At 32.1% G+C, this 22,537-nt stretch overlaps 1 protein-coding gene across 1 annotated transcript in view; it reads left to right on the top strand.

Moving 5' to 3' along the window:
- LOC126891652 (trophozoite cysteine proteinase-like) overlaps positions 1-22,537 on the top strand; it is a 70,891-nt gene that overhangs the window by 29,370 nt on the left and 18,984 nt on the right. The gene's annotated exons all lie outside the window — the stretch shown is intronic.

Raw genomic sequence — 22,537 nt, 5'->3', positions numbered from 1 at the left:
GGCGAAAGAACTAGGTGAAGGATACAAATGGTGGTATGCAGGGAGTAGTAACACTAGAAATGGAATTGGTATAATTGCTGATAGTGAAATGAAAGATAACGTTGTGGAAGTTATAAGAACGAGTGACAGAATGATGCCAGTGAAATTTGTAATTGATAAAGAGGTATTGAATGTTGTGTGTGTGTGTATGCTACCCAAACAGGTCTGGGTGAGAATAAAAGAAGAGCTTTCTATGACCAATTAGGAGACGTCATGAGTGATATTCCGTCAGAGGAGAAAGTTATAATAGGAGGTGATTTCAATGCACATTTGGGCCGAGCCAAGGCAGGATACGAAGCAATACATGGGGTATTAGGCTTTGGAACTACAAATAAAGCTGGAGAAGACATGCTTGAATTAGCAACAGCACTAGATATGGCGATTGTTAACACATTCTTTAAAAAGAAAGAAATTCATCTTATTACGTAAAAAACTGGACAACATCAATCCCAAATATGTAGACTATTTCGTGATAAGGAAAGAAGACTTACGTGAATGCAAGGACTGCAAGGTAATAGTTAGTGAGACAGTAAGCCAACAACATAAGCTGATTGTTCTGGACATCGAAGTAAAAAGTGAAGCTAAACCAAAATATCGGAGAAGATCACAAAAAATCAAGTGGTGGATGCTAAAAGATGAGAAAGGTCCATTCATGGAAAGAATAGTGGACAAAATATGTTGGAACATGAAAGGAAGCCCTAATACAATGTGGAGAAAACTGGTCAGTAGTATTAAAGAGACTCCTGTTGAAATACTTGGGAAAACGTCAGGAAAAAAGTTTGAGGATAAAGAGACTTGGTGGTGGTCAAACAAAGTACGAGGAAAAATAAAATAAAAGGGAAAATTACATAAAAAGTCGCAAGAAACCAGATAGCAAGATTCGCAGAAGCGAAAGTAGCAGTAGCAAAAGCCAAAACAGAAGCGTATTCAATCAAACCTATACGATCAACTTGATTGATATCAGGGAGGGCGAAACGAAGATATATAAAATAGATATATAAAATATCCGAGATGAAAATAATAAAATACTAGTTCACGAAAAGGATGTCAAAAAGAGATGGAGAAAGTACTTTGACAGCTTATTAAATGAAGAATTTGACAGAGAGCCTGCGGAGTCAACGGAGACAGTAGCAGCAATGGTCACCAAAATAACAGACGAGGAAGTGGCTCAAGCGCTTCAAAAAATAAAGAAAGAAAAAACGGTAGGACCAAGTCAGACAAATAAAAAGAGAACATTGGGAGAGTTTCTCAAAACAGATGGAACACGACTTCTACGGAACACAAAAGGAAATATTATGGAGAATGATCAGAGGACAAACAAAAGAGATGAACGAACTAATAAAAACGAAACACATTCTGAAGGAAAATTGGGCAGACTATTTTCGATCTCTGTTTGCTAAAGATAACGATATCGAACCACCAACACCTGAAGTGACAATAAACGAAGAAATAAATATTGAAGAAGCAGAGGTAACGGAAGCACCAAGGAAATTAAAAAATAGAAAATCACCAGGAGAGGACAGAATATCGAATGAACTCCTAAAGTACGGAGGGCAAGATCTGACCACACAATTATTAAAACGAATCCAAAAAAATAATAGAACAAAACAGAATACCACAGGAATGGAGATAAAGCATCCTAATAACTCTCTTCAAAAAGGGGGAAAAATCGGACCCGGAGAATTACAGAGGAATTAATTTATTAAACACAACACTAAAATTAACGACCAAAGTGATAACAAACAAACTGAATAAAATTATAATATTAGCAGAAGAACAACAAGGTTTTAGGTCGGAAAGATCATGCACCGACGCTATATTTATAATGAGGCAGATTCAAGAAACATCGTTAGAATACAACAAACCGGCATACTTGTGTTTCGTGGATCTTATTAAGACATTTGACAGGGTTAAATTAAAGGACGTTATCCATTTATTGTACGCAAGAGATGTACCTCTAGGAATAATTAAAACGATCGAAAATATCTACCAGAACAACACAATAAAAGTAAACGTAGAGGAAGAACTAACTGACCCAATTGAAGCTGGCAATGGGATAAGACAGGGAGATTCCGTGAGTCCTCTGTTGTTCAACCTGATCATGGACGAAATAATAAAAAAGGTAAGAACAAAAAAAGGATACCAGATGGGAGAAAAACAAGTTAAAATAATCTGCCATGCAGATGACGCAATACTAATCTCTCAAAGTGAAGACGATTTACAACGTATGCTGCACGAATTTAATATAACCGCTAGAAAATTTAACATGTTAATTTCCCCAAAAAAGACTAAATTCATGGTTATAGTTATAACAGCAGATCGAATAAGGTGACTGGAGGGTTAAATAATAGAACAAGTCATGGAGTTTAAATATCTAGGTATCACACTATGCAGCTATGCAAAGCTCGAAACAGAAGTGGAAGATCAGGTGAATAAAGCAAACAGAGCCGCAGGTTGCCTGAATGAAACAATTTGGAAAAATAAAAACATCGGAAAAGAGGTGAAAGGCAGAATTTACAAAACAGTCATCAGACCAATAATGACACACGCGGCAGAAACGCGACCTGATACAGAAAGGAAAAAAGAATGCTAGAAACAGCAGAGATGAAAACATTGAAGAAACATAGAAGTGCAGATATACGACGGAGATGCAAGGTGGACAACATTAATAACTGGGTAAAAAGCAGTGGCGGCTCGTCAGAGGAGGCAAGGGAGGCTCAGCCTCCCCATAAATTTTTTACACATATACTGTTTTGTTTATCATGAATCGCGAAAACAACAATTACTCTCACTATTATACAACGTGTAAATTCCATATTATCACTCATTATCCATACGTACGGAGCATTAGCATTAGAACGCATGATTGCGTCTCAGTTTTATTACATATTATTGTAGACAGCCCCTGGGTTATCCCGAGATGCACGAACGGAGCCGAGAAGCCCAGCTTTCTCCGTTGCTAATGCTCCGTGCAGCGCAGCAGGCGTTTAAGGAGACCCGGTCTCCTAACAGTGGCATCTACGGCGCCATCACACGCTGCCCGGAGATATACCAAGGGAGGCAGTGTAGCTTCTCAGCTCCGTTGGGTGGTTGGGTGCGTCTCGGGACAACGAATTTTAGGGTCCTGACTAAAAATAATGAAAAATCTAAAAGTGCGAATTTTGGTATGAAATTTGGTATGTGGGGTTATAATAATATTTGGAACAACTTGCTCAAATAACTTTTTCCGATATCTCTAACTCAAAGCAAAATATCGGTAATTTATCGTGTTGTTGAATTCGCAGTAGGCCGCGTTTAGAATTAAAAAAATTCAGTTGAGTATCTTAAAAAATTTGAAGCTTCATTATGTATGGACTGCAAAACTTCAAATCTGTATTTATTTTGATATGCATAGGTATCTATTTACAAATAGATGGAATTGTTAACAAATAAACGACACAAACTTTGGTATTAAACTTTTACTATTAGACTAACTATTTTTAAAATGATATGATATCACGAAATTATGAATTAGGATGATATCATGAAATGTAAATAAAAAATGGTCAAAAGATGGGGCCTTAAATTACATTTCTTGGCGCATTTTTTTGCTAGTGCAAATTTGTCTAGATATTTTACAGTTAGGTATAGCCTCCCCTATTGTAAAAATCACGAGCCGCCACTGGTAAAAAGTAGAAGAGTAGAATGGGACGATCACATAAGCCGATTGACAACAAATAGAGTAGTAAGGACGGCGAGAGATGGTTCCCCAATAGGAAGACGATCAGTGGGAAGACCACGAAAAAGATGGAATGACAACTTACTGGAGGCATATTGAAAAACAGACTGAGTAATGTCTATATAAAAAGAAGAAAAAGAAGAAGAAGAAGATATTGCAAGTGCATTTGCTAAATATTTTGCATCAGTATATGACACATCGGACTGCACACATTGTCACTCTCACAGTACTGAGTGGGGTGCATTTACCTTTAAACATATCACAGAATTGGATGTTATAAATAGTATCAAAAAACTTAAACCCAAAAAATCTACAGGTCATGATGAAATACCACCCTATATCTATAAGGGATTGGCAGAACCCTTAGCTAAACCTCTGGCGTTCTTGTTTAATATGTCGATTGAACAAGAATATTTCCCAGATATCCTAAAAATGGCGACAATTTCTCCAATACATAAAAAAGATAAAAAAGAATGTGTGTGTACTTTGTACGCACGTAAGAAGTTATACTTCTACTACATATTATCTGATTTTTAAGACAATACCAAAAATTTAAAAAAATAAAAGAATAAAACGCACACAAACACATTGAAAAATGCCACAAAGAAAAAATGATACCTGAACGATAATAATTGTTGGCAAAAATTTTAAATACGCATTTTCTCAAAAAAAATTATATAACAAATATACTTACAATCATAACATGCATAAAAAAATAAAAAAATAAAACTTGCATCGGGAATTGAACCCGTGAATTTCGTGGCGCTTTGATTCGTAATCGAAGCGTAGACTCACTCGTCCAATCCCACATTATTTATCATGTGGAAAAATACGGTAACTGAACGTTTTACTGTTTGACAGTTGTTTTGAAAATTAAATTATGTAGTTTAAATTTTGTGGAAGAAAATATAAAAATATAACAAAACAGTAAGAATACAATATATTAGATGAAGATTGGTAGAACTTTTGTTGGTAATCAAATTAAGTATGTAAATCAAAGCATTACATACCTACTAGATAAATAAATCTACGCCAAAAAATCATAATTTAAAAATAAAAATCGAACCTAATTTGGGATTTCTCTCTAAAATCCGCATTCTTAAGAAAATAAATGTATGTATTTCAACCTACTCCAAATGTATAATTACAATATGATTATAATAAAAACTACTTACCAAATTAGAATGAGTTTTCCTTGTCCAAAATAGTCCAAAAGTCCAAAAATATAGGTATATGAAAACTATTTAAAAAGGCAGTATAACTATTAACTAACTTTTGTTTGTTGTTTCTTTTCACACAAATTTTAAAACGCAACAACCATAAATAATCTAACTACAGCTGTGCCACAGCCGCCATATTGAATAATTTTTGACATGTCATTTGAACATCCAATCAGAACAAAGTTATAATGCGCATGCGCCCGGTCGCTAGGTTTTACCATATAAAAATTCACCCTCTATCGCCGGTAAAGAAGTATAACTTCAAAAAAATACATCCAAAACTATAGGCCTATCAGCCTGTTAAATAGTATTGCTAAGATTTTTGAAGGCATTCTTTATGAGGATATATACAATCATGTTAAGAGTAAAATTAGCAAATTCCAGCATGGTTTTTTAAGTGACAAATCAACAGTAACAAATTTCTGTGCTTTTTCTGAATATATTACTAAGGCTATTAAGGCAGGGGAGCAGTTGGACGTTCTCTATACTGATTGCGAAAAAGCATTTTTGATAAGGTCAATCACTGTGTTTTTTAAAATAAACTGGTAGAAATTGGATTCTCAAGAAAAGCTTTTAATTTATTAAAATCCTATTTGTCAGATAGGAAGAACAAAATTGCGGAAAATCTGTATTTTTCGATTTTTCCAGATTTCTCGGCAATTTCTCGAAAATATAATTTCAGATTCAGATTTATGAGGGCCGAAAACATAGTTGCAAAAGATTTTCGCCTTCTCTCCAATGTTGAGCAGTTAGTCTAGGGCGCATCTGTTTTGAGATGGACGTTGAGAGGTGCCTCAAATTTTTTTGCAGAAATTGCTTGAAAATAAATCAAATAATATTATTTGAGTTATCCTCCCTCTCAAAAAGGTCCGGAACATTGTTTAAATAATCAAAATGTCAAATAATGAAGGAAAAATTCGATTTTTTTCTTGGTTTTTTGATTATAACTTTAAAAGTATTCATTTCCAAGAAAAGTTGCACTAACAAAAAAGTTGCGTAATTAAATTTCCTACTACAGAGAATTGGTTAAAAATTTAAAAAATAGTCGCCCTAGTTGCAAAATATCAATAATTTCGAAAAAAACATACAAAAACAAGTATTCGCATTTTACGCTTTTCAACCATTTATGCTACACTTAGGACCTTTATATTTCACCCAGAAAAACTTTATGATACAGTAAAACAATACTGTAAATTTCATTAAGATCGGTTTAATAAATTTTGCAAAATAAATTTTGCAATCCAGCTTTCGCAAAAAAAATTCATTTTTTCAAAATGTTACAGGAGTGAAAATAAAGCAGATAGCAAGTTGAAATTTTTTTCGCTTATAGAAGTGTACCGTACCTTTCATTTACAATTTGCAAAATTAAAATCGATTAATTGCCACGGCGTCAGGAAATTTTTTAAATAAACATTTTTTTACATAATAAACATAATTTTTGGTGCTACGCGCAGGACAGCGGTGTTCGATTCACACAAGTTGATTTCCACCTAAATTTCTTCCAATCTTTATCTAATATATTATTTTCTTACTCTATATATTGTTGTATTTTAATATTTTAATTCCACAAAAATCAAACTAATTTATTATTGTTTCTGAAATATTGTTTAAACAATTGCATATGTTTAAAAATAATAAACTTTTATTCTCTAAGTTAAAATATATGAACAAATAAAGTTTTTGCTAATAAAAGTGTTATTTCAAAGGTTAGTGTATGCGTTTTTATTTTGCAATAAACAAATTTATTTACTTATATCGAAATATAATAAAAATTAAAATGTATCAATCATTATCAAAGGTCATTGGAATGCCCAATTAGAGCAAACTATCCGCTGTCCTGCGCGTAGCACCAATAATTATTAATGTTTATTTAAAAAAATTCCTGACTCCGTGGTTGTTAATCTATTTTAGTTTTGCAAATTGCAAATGAAAGGTACAGTACACTTCTATACGCAAAAAAAATTCAATTTGCTATCTGCTTTATTTTCAGTCCTGTAACATTTTGAAAAAATGTTTTTTTTTTGCGAAAGCTGGATTGCAAAATTTATTTTGCAAAATCTATTAAATCTTAATAAAATTTACAGTATTGTTTTACTGTATCATAAAGTTTTTTTGAGTGAAATATGAAGGTTCTAAGTGTAGCATAAATGGTTGAAAAACATAAAATTCGAATACTTGTTTTTGTATAGTTTTTCGTAATTATTGATATTTTGCAGCAAGGGTGACTATTTTTTAAATCTTTGACTAATTCCATATTGTAGGAAATTTAATTATGCAACTTTCATGTCAGTACAACTTTTCTCGGAAATGAATACTTTAAAGTTATAATCAAAAAACCAAGAAAAAAATCGAATTTTTCCTTAATTTTTTGACATTTTTATTATTTAAACAATGTTTCGGTCCTTTTTGAGAGGGAGGATAACTCAAATAGTATTATTTGAGTTATTTTCAAGCAATTTCTGCAAAAAAATTTGAGTCACCTCTCAACGTCCAAATGTACTATTATTTTTCCAGATGCGCCCTGGTCTAAGTTGAGAATATTTCAGTGGACTAATTAATACTATTATACTAATTAATACTATATTGCTAGTTGTTTTTAATCAAAAACTTACCGCCCGAATTTTTCCATCAAACTAACACACATAACTAGAAATTATAATATAATATCACGTCTTAACACGGGTAAATAAAATGTAAAACGTCTTTTAAAAATCATTTAAATTTTAAACGGGAGAGTAATATTTACACCTCATTCTAAAAAAGATCTAAAAGCACTGGCTAATTTCGTTCGTCCTTTATCAGTAAACAAGCACTGAAACGTTTTTTTGACTTTTTTTATTTTTAAACGGATATGAAATACTAAGAGAGCATAAAATACACTCCTCTAATATCCACATAAGAAATTACGTATTACCTTAAAAATGGTAGCCCATTCTTTCACGGTTTTTGCTCTAAATTTTAAAGAACCGCTTGGATTGACATGAAATTTTGCATACGTATAGCTTACATGTCAAAGAAAAAAAGTGATATTGGGCCGATGTGTGCTTTTGCCCTGGGGGTGCCTTTCACCCCCTCTTGGGAGTGAAAAAATATATGTCCAAAATAAGTCCGGAAATGTGTAAACTGGCTAATTTTAAGTAACTTTTGTTCTATAGAGCTTTTTCGCCAAGTCAACACTATTCGAGTTATTTGCGAGTGAATATGTCAATTTTCAATAAAATAACCACATTTTTAGAAGGTTTTTCGCCAATAACTCAAAAAGTAGGTATTTTGCCGAAAAAAACGTTCTTAGCAAAAATATTAGCTTATGAAGAAATAAAAAAAAACTGTGTACGCGTTAGGTCTCTGGATCTCGTAGAACCAGAATTATAGCCAATGAAAAATAGATTCATATTCACCAAATTTCAAATAGAATATTTCGACGTGAAATATCCAAAAAATTAAGCACTTTTTGGGGAAAACCCATTATAACTTTTTTAAAGTATTTAAAAAAAGCTTTATTTCTGTTTTCACAAAAAGTTTCTAGCATTAAATTTCAGCAAGTTACGCTCAAAATAAAGTTGGTCCCTTTTGTTTTTGCAAAAAAAAAATAGGGAAGACCACCCCCTAATTAGCAACTTAAATGAAATTAATCGTTACCGCTCCACAAATTATTTTACTTATGTTGTATTTATATGATCTGTAAGTTTTATCGATTCAAAGTGCTTATTTTTGAAAAAATTTGGGTTTCAAAATAAAATTTTTAAAAATTTAAATTTTGAAAAATATCTTTTTATCAAAATAACTTAAAAATTGTTAGAGATACCAAAAATCTCGAAAAACAAAAAAAGCCAGATTTGCTTTTCTGAATATAATGTATTTTTTGTTTTTCTGTTAGACAAAAATTGATTAAGATTTGGTGTTTCAAAATTTGCATACATTCGTGATCAGTGACTTGTTCAACCCCTTTTAACTACAGCCCTTTCAATAATAAGCACTTTAAACCGATGAAACTTACAGATCATATAAACAATATGTACACGAGTCAAGAAACTTGTGAAGTCGTAACGATTAAGTTCATTTAAGATACTAATTAGGGGGTGATTTTCTCGAATTTTTTACCAAAACCAAAAGGGACTAACTTTATTTTGAGCGTAACTTGTTTAATTTTTATGCTAGAAATTTTTTTTATAAAACAACAATGAAGCTTTTTTTAAACACTTTAAATAAGTTGTAATGAATTTTCCCCGAAATGTGCTTAATTTTTGGTTATTTCACGTTAAAATATTCCATTTGGAATTTGACGAATATGAACCTATTTTTCATTAGCTATAGCTCTGTTTCTAGTAGGTGTAGAGACGTGATATATACACCATTTTTTAAAATTTTTTACAGGCTATATTTTTTCTAAGAATGTTTTTTCGACAAAATACTTACTATTTGAGTTATTTGCGAAGAAACGTCTAAAAGCGTGGTTATTTTGTTGAAAAAGTGAACATATTCACTGCCAAATAACTCGAAAAGTATTGACTTAGTGAAAAAACTCTATTGAACAAAAGTTACTTAAAATTAGCCAGTTTATTCATTTCCTGACTTTCTGTGGACGAATATTTTTTCACCCCTAAAAGGGGGTGAAAACCACCCCCAGGGCAAAAGCACATATCGGCACAATATCACTTTTTTTCTTTGACTTGTTAGCTATGTGTATGCCAAATTTCATGTCAATCCAAGCGGTTCTTTAAAATATAGAGATTTTGCAATATTTTACCGTTAAAGAATGGACTATGGGTCATTTTGATGTTTCGAATTTCCCAAACCTGTTGGCAGATTTAGATATTTTTTTAAGTATGTTATAGCCTTGTTTTTTATCAATATCGCTGTAATAATATTGTAACTAAACACATATTTGTAAATTGTAATTGTATACCGGGTGTACTAATATAACTGTGTTTTTTCTCATAGTTCACCACATTCTGTGGAATATTCTAGCATTTATAAAATATTGAATTTTAAACCCAACTATAGCTTCATGTTTTCTTAACATTTTATTTTTTGATTCATACGATTATGTTGGATGATAAAAAAAGTTAGGTCTAGCCTTGTTTTTTTGTCAATACAGGGTGTTTTTCAATAAGTATGGCAAACGTTAAGGGGTAATTCTGCATGAAAAAATAATCAGAGTTTGCTTTATAATCATATGTCCGCAAACGCTTCGTTTCCGAGATAGGGGCTGTTGCAATTTTTCTTACAAACTGACGATTTATTGATTGCTCTAAAATCGGTTAAGATATGCAAATAAAATTTGTTGAGTTTTAAGAGGTAGTTATTGAGTATTTTTTGATATACAATTAGGAATTTAATATTCGCCATTGGCGCGCATACGGGTAATATGCGGATAACTTTTGTCTTCACTAATATAGTTATACTTATTTGAGGTAACAGCATACTTATGATGAGGAAAAATGTAAAGAGATAGAAGATCTTCATAACAAATACGATATATTCAACATGCATAAAAACGTTAAAGAAATGGCAGGGCTGCAAAAAAGAAACAACAACACAACTCTTTTAGAAAAAATGGAAACATTATTATTAGTGCGGCAGATTCGTGCAAAGAATTGCACATTTAATGATACAAGCATATAAATTGGGCCACATATACTGCACATATAGAGGTTCAAATTTAGATATGAGGCTATCTCAGATTTTGCCTTTTACAAAAATGGCGGACATTCAAAATGGGCGACTATACATATGTGACTAATAGCACGATATCTTTTGAATGAAAAGTCCGATTTCAACCAAATTTGGTACATAGGTTCTTTTTGCGATTTATAAGATCTATGTCGTGAACTGGAAGAATCGGTTTACCAGAAGTTGTGTTTTTCCTGTTTTTTTTGTAAAACTTTTTTATATTAGGTAAATAATTTATTTTCAATTTTTTTATCCTGTATGTATTAATTTTTCATATTGAAAAGAGCGTAAGAATATGTTTTAGAAATTTTTTTTTGACTTTTTAGTTATGTTAATTACCATTTAAGAAATGCATAACGTATCTTCACATGTACCTTTGTGTGGCAGATTCGTGCAAATATTATAAGAATTATTGTGAATTTAACGGTAGAAGCATATAATTTTTACCACATATACTACACATATAAAGGTTCAAATTTAGATATGAGGCCATCTCAGATTTTGCCTTTTACAAAAATGGCGAGCATTCAAAATGGCGGCTATACATATGTGAGTAATAGCACGATAGCTTTTGAACGAAAAGCCCGATTTCGGTCGAGGTCTTGTACGGAAGAATCGGTTCACCAGAAGTTGTGTTTTTACATGTAAAAATCTGTTGTTTTTTTCAATTCTTTCAACCTGTATATATTAATTTTTCAAAAAGTTAGTACCGCCATTGAAAAGAGTGTAAATATAATTTTTACGAAAGATTTTGAACTTTTTAGTTATGGTATTTACAATTTAATAAATGCATAACGTATCTTCAGATGTACCTGTGTGCGTCAGATTCATTTTGAATGACCGCCATTTTTGTAAAAGATAAAATCTGAGATGGCCTCATATCTAAATTTGAATCTTTGTATGTGTAGTGTGTGTGGTCCAAATTATATGCTTTTACCATTAAATACACAATAATTCTTATATTATTTGCACGAATCTGCCGCACATAGGTTTATGAAGACATATGAAGATACGTTATGCATTTATTAATTGGTAATTAACGTAACTAAAGAGTTCAAAATATTGCCTAAAAAATATTTTTACGCTCTTTTCAACGCCGGTATTAACTTTTTGAAAAATTAATACAGTGGAACCTCGATAACTCGGATTAATCGGGACCGCGGCCGATCCGGGTTATCGAAAATCCAGGATAGCCGGAGAATATGGTAAAAATTAATAAAATACAGTATACTTACAGATAAATTCCCTTAGAATTGAAATAACATGAAATATATTTATAACTATGCACAATACCTACACATCAAAATTACTAAAAAAAACACCAAACACAAACTTAAGCAAACTGAAGCGAACATACAAGACACACAATACAGTCACAAGGATGTTATGTTATTTAAGAACAGTGAAAACTAAAGACCATTGTTTATAAAAGAATTGTTTAAATAGTCTTTCCTAAACAATGCTAAGACAGTTTGAAATAAAAAGGAATAGGTACTACAGACAGGTGCCTGTTGTTTCTGCAGCGTGTGCTATGAGTCATTTTTACTATTGTATAGTTCAAATTACACACATACACATTATCTCTCAAATATTATATTACGTACATTTTTATTGTTGAAAGGTTTGTCTGATAATTAACTATTTTGATGGGAAGTCACAATTAAATTGAAAAATAATTTTATTAACGTTTCGACGCCCAAATCGGGTCCTTGTCAAAATACAAAATATTGAAAATCAAAATGTTTATCTGATGAAAATCGGTCCGGGTTAGCCGGACTTCCGGGTTATCGGGGGCCGACTTATCGGAGTTCCACTGTATATGAGAATGTAATGGCGAATGGATTTAGTGTCCGCAGTCATATAAACCCAAACAAACAACAACAGTGTGAAAGAATTATTAGAAAAACAAAATGTTTTTACATAAAAATCAGGATAAACACAACTTCTGGTAAATCGATTCTTCTGGTTCAAGACTTTGGTATTGCACATCAAAAGAAGAACTTATATACCAAATTTAATTGAAATCGGACTTTTCGTTCAAAAGTTATCGTCCTATTAGTCACATATGTATAGTCGCCATTTTGAATGTCCGCCATTTTTGAAAAAAATAAAATCTGAGATGGCCTTATATCTAAATTTGAACCTTGATGTGTGTAGTATATGTGGTCCAAATTATATGCTTCTACGATTAAATGCGGATTTAAATTCTTATAATATTTGTACGAATCTGTCACACATAGGTACATGTGAAGATACGTTATGCATTTATTAAATGGTAATTAACATAACTAAAATTTTTAAAATATTTTCTACAAAATAATTTTACGCTCTTTTCAATTGCGGTATTTACTTTTTGAAAAATTAATATATACAGAGGGAAAAAATTGAAAAAAAAAACATTTTTACATAAACTACCAGTAAAAACACAACTTCTGCTAAAACGATTCTTCTGGTTCGCCATATCCACCTTGTAAATCAAAAAAAGAACCTTTATACCAAATTTGGTTGAAATCGGACTTTTCGTTCAAAAGTAATGGTACTATTAAACACACATGTATAGCCGCCGTTTTGAATGTCCGCCATTTTTGTAAAAGGTAAAATCTGAGATGGCCTCATATCTAAATTTGAACCTTTATATGTGTAGTATATGTGGTCCATATTATATGCTTGTATCATTAAATGTGCAATTGTATCACATATCGGCCGCACTATATAACGACTGACGAAAAGCTAAAAGGATGGAAAGAATATATGGAAGAGCTTTTCGACGACGAAAGAGGAAACCTACAAGACATATCTTTCAAAAACAGAGAAACAAGTGTAGCAATTACAAAGGAAGAAATATTGTATGCACTAAAAACACCAGTAACGGAAAAAGCCCGGGGCCAGATCAACTGCCTATTGATATCCTTAAAATAATAGAAAATGAGTACATAGATGTCCTCTTAAAGCTCTTTAATGAAATTTATCAGTCGGGTGATATACCCAATGAATGGTTGACCTCAACATTTATTTGTCTCCCAAAAAAGAAAAATGCTAGAGAATGCACCGACCACCGTACCATAAGCCTGATGTCTCACACACTTAAAATGTTTTTAAATATCATTCATAAACGCATTTATGAAACACTTGATATGGATATTGAAGAAACCCAATTTGGATTCCGTAGAGGCGTAGGTACCCGTGAAGCTCTTTTTGCATTCAACGTACTAATCCAGAGATACTTGGACGTGAACCAAGATATGTACGTCTGTTTCATAGATTACAACAAGGCTTTCCTAATGCTTTCCTAAGGCTTTCGTAATGGACGTCCTCAAAGCAAAACAATTACAATACAATGACCTTCGAATTATAACAAATCTATATTATAAACAGCAAGCACACATACGCATTAACTAACACACATCAGAAGAGTTCTAAATTAAAATAGGAGTGCGACAGGGGTGTGTATTGTCACCACTACTATTCAATGCATACTCTGAAGAAATTATGAAAAGAGCTCTTGAGGGAGAAACAGCAGGAATAAAGGTAAATGGAATGCCACTTAACAACATTAGATATGCGGACGATACTATCATAATAGCAGACAACCTTAAAGAGCTCCAAAAGATAATCAACAAGATAGTTGAGTATGGAGAAGAATATGGATTATCAATAAACATCAAGAAAACTAAATTTATGAGGATATCAAAAACCCAAAATAATGATGAAAGCCTGACAATTAAAGGTAAAACTTTAGAACAAGTAGAAAACTACAACTATTTTGGCACAGTAATTAATCACACAAACGATTACACCAAAGAAATCAAAGTTCGAATAGAGAAAGAAAGAACAAACTTCAATAAAATGAGAAAGGTACTTTTTGCATGAGAACTGAAATTAGACTTGAGAGTTAGGCTGGCAAGGTGTTATATTTTCTCGACTCTGCTTTACGGGATAGAAGCATGGACACTTAATGCATCGACTACTAAAAAGTTGGTAGTATTTGAACTGTGGGTGTATAGAAGAATCCTGAAGATATCATGGACCGAGCATATAACAAACAACGAAGTCATGAGAAGAGTCAACAAAAGACTGGAAATATTAGAAACCATCAAGACACGAAAGTTGCAGAACCTGGGGCATGTTATGCGTCATGAGAGATACAACATACTTCAGTTGATTATACAGGGGAAAATCCAGGGGAATAGAAGTATAGGAAGGAGACGAATCTCGTGGTTGCGTAACTTGAGGGAAAGGCACGGATGCACATCAACCGAACTATTCAGAGCAACAGCATCTAAGATCAGAATAGTCATGATGATTGCCAACCTTCCGTCGCGGAGATGGCACGTGAAGAAGAAGAAGAGGTAACAGCGCCGAAGACGCTCTTTTCAGAAAGCGAAAGCGTTATGTGATAATTCTAGTCCTTTTAAAGGATTTTAAATATATACCTTTTATAAAGGAATTGTTTTCATTAAATTCTCAACACTTTTTAGGATATGCTCTTTATTTACTAATATTACTAGTACATTGTTTTTGTAAAATTAAAATTTACTTTCTTTTAACGTATTTCAATATTCGTATTTATAATACGGGATAATAATTTAATATATTGTTAATACCACACATATTGAGTCCTCTTGCTAGTCTTATATATCCATCTTCTCCCCAATCTGGTCCCCATGAATTTTTAATGATAATGTACTGGTCAGTATATCCTACAGCAGTAACTCCATGATCAAGGGTAGTTCCGCAAGTTGTTTTATTAAAAATACCTCCTTTATATTGAAACCAATCAAGTTTCCCAGTAGCTACTGCGACAGAAACTGGTCCAACTTTAGCTAGAAAGTATAAAATATTTTAAATTTAATTGAATTAAATGCAATTTATGTTTTATTTCGATTCAAAGGCAAGGCATAATCTGCAGAGAGCCGCTGTTTCTGGAATAACATTCATTAGTACAGATGCTCGCCCGCCTCTGAATCAACACAAAATCAAATTGCCTATTTATAGGCTATTGATTATGTACTATAGAAAGGAACTACAACGTTAACGGGTTTTATTATTTGATATGGTCAATGAATCTCTATATATGAAAAAACCGTGGAGTGCTACCATTTAAAGGGGTGCGTTTTTGAGAAATGGGTGAATTAGTCCCTGGGCACAGGTTACATTAGGGTGAGTTCTATGCACTTTTGGTACAAAAGTCTTATTCTTTATAAAATGTGGTGTGTTCGTGTGTTCGGAGAATTGAGTAACGTAACTACTGAAGGAAATGCACAAATTTATTGAGATGTTAACAGTTAGAGATACAAAACGATACTCAACTAATGAATACAAACTACATATTTCTTAAAACCTTTCATAGTCCATCAACATTTCGCTGACACCTCAAAATTACAAGCGTTGGTGTTTATCATGTCACGTAGTCTAAATATTGCAATATAAACACACACAGTGGCGTGCTCGCCATAACACCTCCCTCCTGAAAACCGAAGCTGGGGTGTCCAAGAAGGGCCTCTTTGCAGCTTCGAAGTTTTGGGCTTGTAGTGTAGAGCCTCTCTGGATATGCTCCGAACAGGGCAGGTAGGGCCACATGAAACAAAGAAACCAACCGGCAATAACTCATTCTATTTTTGTTGTTGTGAGAAGGCCGTAGATGAAGTGTACCACGAGGTAATCGAATTATATGTTGCAATTATTACTGATTAAATTCATTTATAATATGGAAAATGAAAGTTCATATCTACTACTTGCCGTGTTACACTTCAACTTCGTTTAGTTAATAACCTCATAAAATGGTTTTACATTATTGAAATGAAATTTTCGAATAACCTCGTTATCTAACTTAATTTTTAGAGTTTTATTGGTTTCATTGACTTCCAGAACAACATATGGTCCTGTATTTAATATCGATTTTGGTGTATTTGGATTTCTTGGTCTTTTTAAGAGAATATTATCTCCAACTTTATACTTTACTTCCAAGTTACTCGTTCTTAAGTTATCAAAACGGTTCTTTTGCTTTTTCCTTTGATCGCATTGTTTTTCCCTTATATTTTCTAACTGATTATTATACGAAATTTCATCAAATTCGGTATATTCATTTTGTTTTTGATGCACATGGTTTAATCGAATTCTTGACAGAGCGTCTGCAACTCTGTTTGCTTTGCCCGAAATATGCTGAATATCAAAATTATATTCACTTAATTTCAGTCTCCATCGTGATAATTTAGAATTAGGATCTTTTAAATTTAAAAGCCATATAAGTGGTCTATGGTCTGTGACTAATCGAAATTTAACTCCAAATAGATATGGACGGAAGTAATTTGTAAAGTGTACAACAGACAATAATTCCTTTTCTGTAGTGGAATATTTCATTTCAGTTTCATTTAATGTTCTCGATGCAAAAGCGATAGGTCGATCCTCACCGTTATCGGACATCTGTGACAAAACCGCACCGACAGCGACATTCGATGCATCGGTCGTCAAAATAAATTCTTTAGAGAAATTAGGATAAACCAGAATTTTTTCCGAGGTCAAAAATTGTTTACATTTGTCAAAGCATTCCACTACTTCGGGTGTAACATGAAACTTTATATTTTTTTTCAACAAACCCGTTAGAGGTTTAGTTAAATCAGCAAAATTATTTACAAATTTACTATAATAGCCAAATAAGCCGAGAAATGATTTACATTCAGTTTGATTTTGCGGGACTGGAAAATCTAAAATAGCTTGAATCTTTTTCGGGTCTGGTTTAATACCTTCCGGTGTCAATAAATGACCTAAGAAAGTTATTTCATCCGTTAAAAACTTACATTTATCAGGTTCGATCTTTAAATTATTTTTTTGTATTAATTCAAAAATTATTTCGATATTTTTAAGATGATCTTCGACTGTATTACTAAAAATTAAAATATCGTCCATATAAATGAAACATGTTTTGCCTATGTGCTCTCGAAATATGTCATTCATCACTCTAGCAAAGGTACTAGGAGCGTTTTTAAGCCCAAACGGCATTCTAGTAAATTCAAAGTGCCCGTTTTCTGTGGAAAAAGCTGTTTTTTCGATATCTTCGGGATTCATGGGAATTTGGTGAAAACCCGACGCCAGATCGATTGTAGAAAAAAATTTAGAGGTATTGAGAAGGTCGAAAATATCGCTAATATTCGGGATAGGAAATCTATCGTCAACCGTGATAAGATTTAATTTTCTAAAATCAATTACTATCCTCCATTTTTGAACATTATTTTCGTCAGGTTTTTTGGGGACAATAAAAAATGGCGAATTCCAAGGACTGACAGAATCGCGAATTATTCCCTGCTCTAATAATTTTGTTATTTGTTTATTGACCTCTTTTTTATGAACGTGAGGGTGCCGATAATTTCTAGTATAAATCGGACTGGCATTTTCAGGATTAGTACGGATATTATGTTTTATTCGACTGCTAAAAGTTAGATGTTCGTTAGGTAACGAGAATATATTTTGGAACTTCACATGAATATCTTTTATCTTTGTTTGTAATCTTTCATCAAGATGGTCTAATTTTAGTTTACTTATAATAGTATCAATTTTTTCAGTTGAGTCGATAACATTACTTCGGACTTGATTTTCGTGTATATTATTTAGACTAAATATATTATGTTCCCGATCAGACGAAAACAATGGGATTTCCTCATGATTAGCAAATAAAGTATTCAAACCAAAGTCAATAACACATTTATTCTTTTCTAAAAAATCATAACCAAGTATTCCATCAAAAGGAGAATTTATGTCTACTATATAGAATTTTTCAACACTCGAAAATAATTTAAAGTTTACGCTCTTTGTAACTTGAATTGGTTCGTTACTAATACCAAATATTTTAAAATTTTCATGATTAAACTGATAAGAGTCTAAAATTTTACTTGGTTTCAATATTGATATAGCTGCCCCTGAATCAATTAATAACTTTAAATTTAAATTTTTAATATGCGCGTAAAGAAGCGGTTTATTTGCTACTTGGTAAATTGTAAAGTTGTCAGCGGAACTTGCTCTAAAAAAATTCTGATCAACTTCGATTTCTATGTCTTTTTTGCTTTCTGAACTGTCGTTGTCGCAATAGGTATTATGAACAACATTGTGAGATTGTGGTTTACGATAACATTTTTCTGATTTATGTCCATATTTATGGCAAAAAGTGCACTTTGGAATGGTTAATTTAATTGGTGGATTTGGATTTATCGATTGATTTGTTGAACCGGGCGCAGAAAATGTTTTTTGCGTACCTGCATTACTTGAAGAAATTGTATTGTCATTATTTATATTTAATTTAGAAAAATTGTCATTTGTTTGTTTGAAATATTGTTGGTTTTCATAATCGTTTAAAATTTGCTTAATTTGAATCAACGAACTGGGATTTAAAGAACGAAGCATTTGACACAAAGGTTCTTTTATGCCCGTAATAGCGGTCAGAATTGCAGTCTTACTGTGAAAATTATTTAAACATTTTTTTTCAACATTGTTCAAACTTGAATCGTATTTGATAACTTTACTGATTCTTATCAATTGTTTTTCAATTCTATCAACGAAATTTACCGGTTTTTCATTAGAACGTTGCTTAAAATGGCATAACTCAAAATTTAGACACTGCAAATCCAAATTTTCACCAAACTGAGAAAGGAGAGCATTTTTTATCTCTTGCCATGTCGAAAATTCTTTCGAGCCAATGAAATCAAGAGCCTTTCCCTCTAACCTGCTTTTTACAATAAAAGGAAAAATTTGTAAATCCGCTGGGTCAAATTTTGCAAAAATGAAATCAACAGAATCTATAAAATAGTGTAATTTTGAAGAAGACCCATCAAAAACAGTTATAAGCTTGATAGCTTTGTCACTATTAATATAATTATTAGAAGTGTTGGCGGAAATTATGGACGTATTTGCTGTTACGTCGTTAGTTGCCATTATATTAACAAAAAATAAGTTAAACAAATAAAAAAATAAAAAAAATGCAAATACTAGATATGATATCTTAAAAGTTTGAAAATAGCGAAACAGAGTAAATAAAAAATGAAAACAAATACAAAATTAATATAATTCGACTAACCTCAAGTACTTCCGTGAGAACGTGGCCTTACACCGGAACGGGTCGAGAACGTTGCAGCGTCTCAGATCAGGTGGATTTACACTGGAACGGGAAGAGAACGGGTGGAGAACGTTGTACCTTCTGGATCAAGTGGCTGTACACTGGAACTGGTCGAAATTCTAAACTGTATGTAGTTGCTTCTTCTGTGGAAATGCTTCACCGTTTCCAGGGTCGAGTGGCTTTTCACTGAAGCTGGTGGTTGAGAAGATTTCACGAAGTTGCTAGTTGCGCCTCTCCAGAACTTCCGAATTGCTTTGTGGCTTTACACAACAAGTGGCCTTACACTTGGAATTCTTCAAGTTGCTTACGGGTTCCTTCAGTTTTCCTTCCTCGTGGCCTTACACTCGGAACTCAACTACTAAGTCACTAATTCTCCAATTTCCCAATTAACGATTAAAATCGATTAGAAAAAAGGCTTTACTTTTTCTAATTGGAAAATCCTACTGACTGCGCCAGTCTTATTCTTTATAAAATGTGGTGTGTTCGTGTGTTCGGAGAATTGAGTAACGTAACTACTGAAGGAAATGCACAAATTTATTGAGATGTTAACAGTTAGAGATACAAAACGATACTCAACTAATGAATACAAACTACATATTTCTTAAAACCTTTCATAGTCCATCAACATTTCGCTGACACCTCAAAATTACAAGCGTTGGTGTTTATCATGTCACGTAGTCTAAATATTGCAATATAAACACACACAGTGGCGTGCTCGCCATAACACAAATACGTCTACACGAAAATTGTTCCTGGTTAAATTTTATATCCAAATATAACTTTTGAAAGTCAAAGATACTTTTTTTTACAAAAATATATTCAAAAGAAAAAGCACAAAGAAACCCAAAAGAAAGAAATTTTGTTTTTTGTCCCATAACTTTTGTCCACGGGGATATAGGTATAGACATTGCTTCACAGAAAAAAAACTTATATATTTTCTCTTTAAAATGATGCTTAGTAGAGGGAGGTCGTTAGGAGTTACAGTTTTCGCAATATGATTTTTCAAAGTTCGCCACTCACAGCAATTTTGGGCAATTTTCCTTGTTATTTCGCAAATATTGTTCTGTAACTTTTTTCTACGCAGCTTTAGGCATATGCAATGGTACATGTAAGAGGAATAAAAATCAATTACCTTTAAAATGTTCTACTGTATAATGTTGTACGACTTCTTTTAAAGAGGTTATCATTTTCAAGATTTTATACTTTTAACGAGTTTTTATATTTTTTACGATTATTTTTTAACTTTCCCATTATAAGTTTTTTTTCTACATTTAGGTATATATTATATGTATAATAAAAATGAAAGCTTATTCTGTTTTATAAGAATTATAAAAAATTCCAGGATTATTTTTGAATAAGATATGCTTTTTCAAAATGTAATAAGTAGGTACTTGCAACGATTTTTGATTTTTGGATTATTTTTTAAATTTCTCATTATAACTTTTTTATGTGATTGTGTGTTATGATTAAATCTTCTTTTTTATAGGTAATACTTTCGATCCACTTGACTCGGCCGGGCAAACTTGAAAATATGGATTAATTTCAATATTTGCTGTCAAAGCTCCTGCACCACAAGCTTTGCTTGAAAAAATAGCATGTAAATGTACCAAAGGATGTACAAAAATCTGCGGTTGTAGGAAGATAGGAATTAGTTGCTTAATATTCTGCAAAGGGTGCATGTGCATGGGTACTAATTGTGGGAACTCTAAGATAACTGATGTGTCAGAGGAAGATATTGAAGCTAATGCTAACGAAGAGATGGACTTTGATTTTGAAAATTTTTTAAATGTCAACTTTTAAATAATTTTAACTAAAGTGATGTTTTCTAAGACTAATGTTTATGTAATTTTTGTAAAAGAAATAATTTTAAATAATACAGGTAAAAAATATCAAAGAATCACTCGGTTTCCATTATTTAAATATAGATGATACACCACGTTAAAGAACAGAAAGCAAGCTCTCTCTATTGAGCAATATATAGTATATTCATGTACAAGAAAAAAAAAAGTTATAATGAGAAATTTAAAAAATAATACTAAAATCAAAAATCGTTGCAAGTACTTATTACATTTTGAAAAATAATATCTTATTCAAAAATAATCCTAGAATGTTTTGTAATACACCATTTTAAAGTAAACAAAATAAGCTTTTATTATTATATAATATAATATATACCTAAATGTAGAAGAAAAAAAATCGTTAAAATTATAAAATCTTGAAAAACCATAATCTCCTTAAAAAAAGTCGTACAACGATACACAGTAGACCATTTTAAAGGTAATTGATTTCTATTTCTATTACGTGTACCATTGCATATACCTAAAGTTACGTAGAAAAAAGTTACAGCACAATATTTGCGAAATAACAAGGAAAATTGCCCAAAATTGCTGTTAGTAGCGAAATTTGAAAAATCATATTTCGAAAACTGTAAATTTTAATTACCTCTACTAAACAACATTTTAAAGAAGAAATATGTAGGTTTTTTTTCTGTAAAGCAATATCTATACCTATATCCTCGTGGACAAAATTATGGGACAAAAAACAAAATTTCTTTCTTTTGGGTTTCTTTGTGCTTTTTATTTTGAATATATTTTTGTAAAAAAAGTATCCTTGACTTTAAAAAGTGATATTTAGATAAGAAATTTAACCAGGAACAATTTTTATGTAGGTATGTTTGTACCAAAAGTGCATGGAACTCACCCTAATGTAACCTGTGCCCAGGGACTAATTCAGCCATTTCTCAAAAACGCACCGCTTTAAATGGTAGCACTCCGCGGTTTTTTC

The sequence above is a fragment of the Diabrotica virgifera genome, chromosome 9 (assembly GCF_917563875.1).
Source record: "Diabrotica virgifera virgifera chromosome 9, PGI_DIABVI_V3a".
Lineage (NCBI taxonomy): Eukaryota > Metazoa > Arthropoda > Insecta > Coleoptera > Chrysomelidae > Diabrotica > Diabrotica virgifera.
The sequence above is the reverse complement of the archived record's forward strand: the minus strand, read 5'-3'. Positions and strand labels throughout refer to the sequence as shown.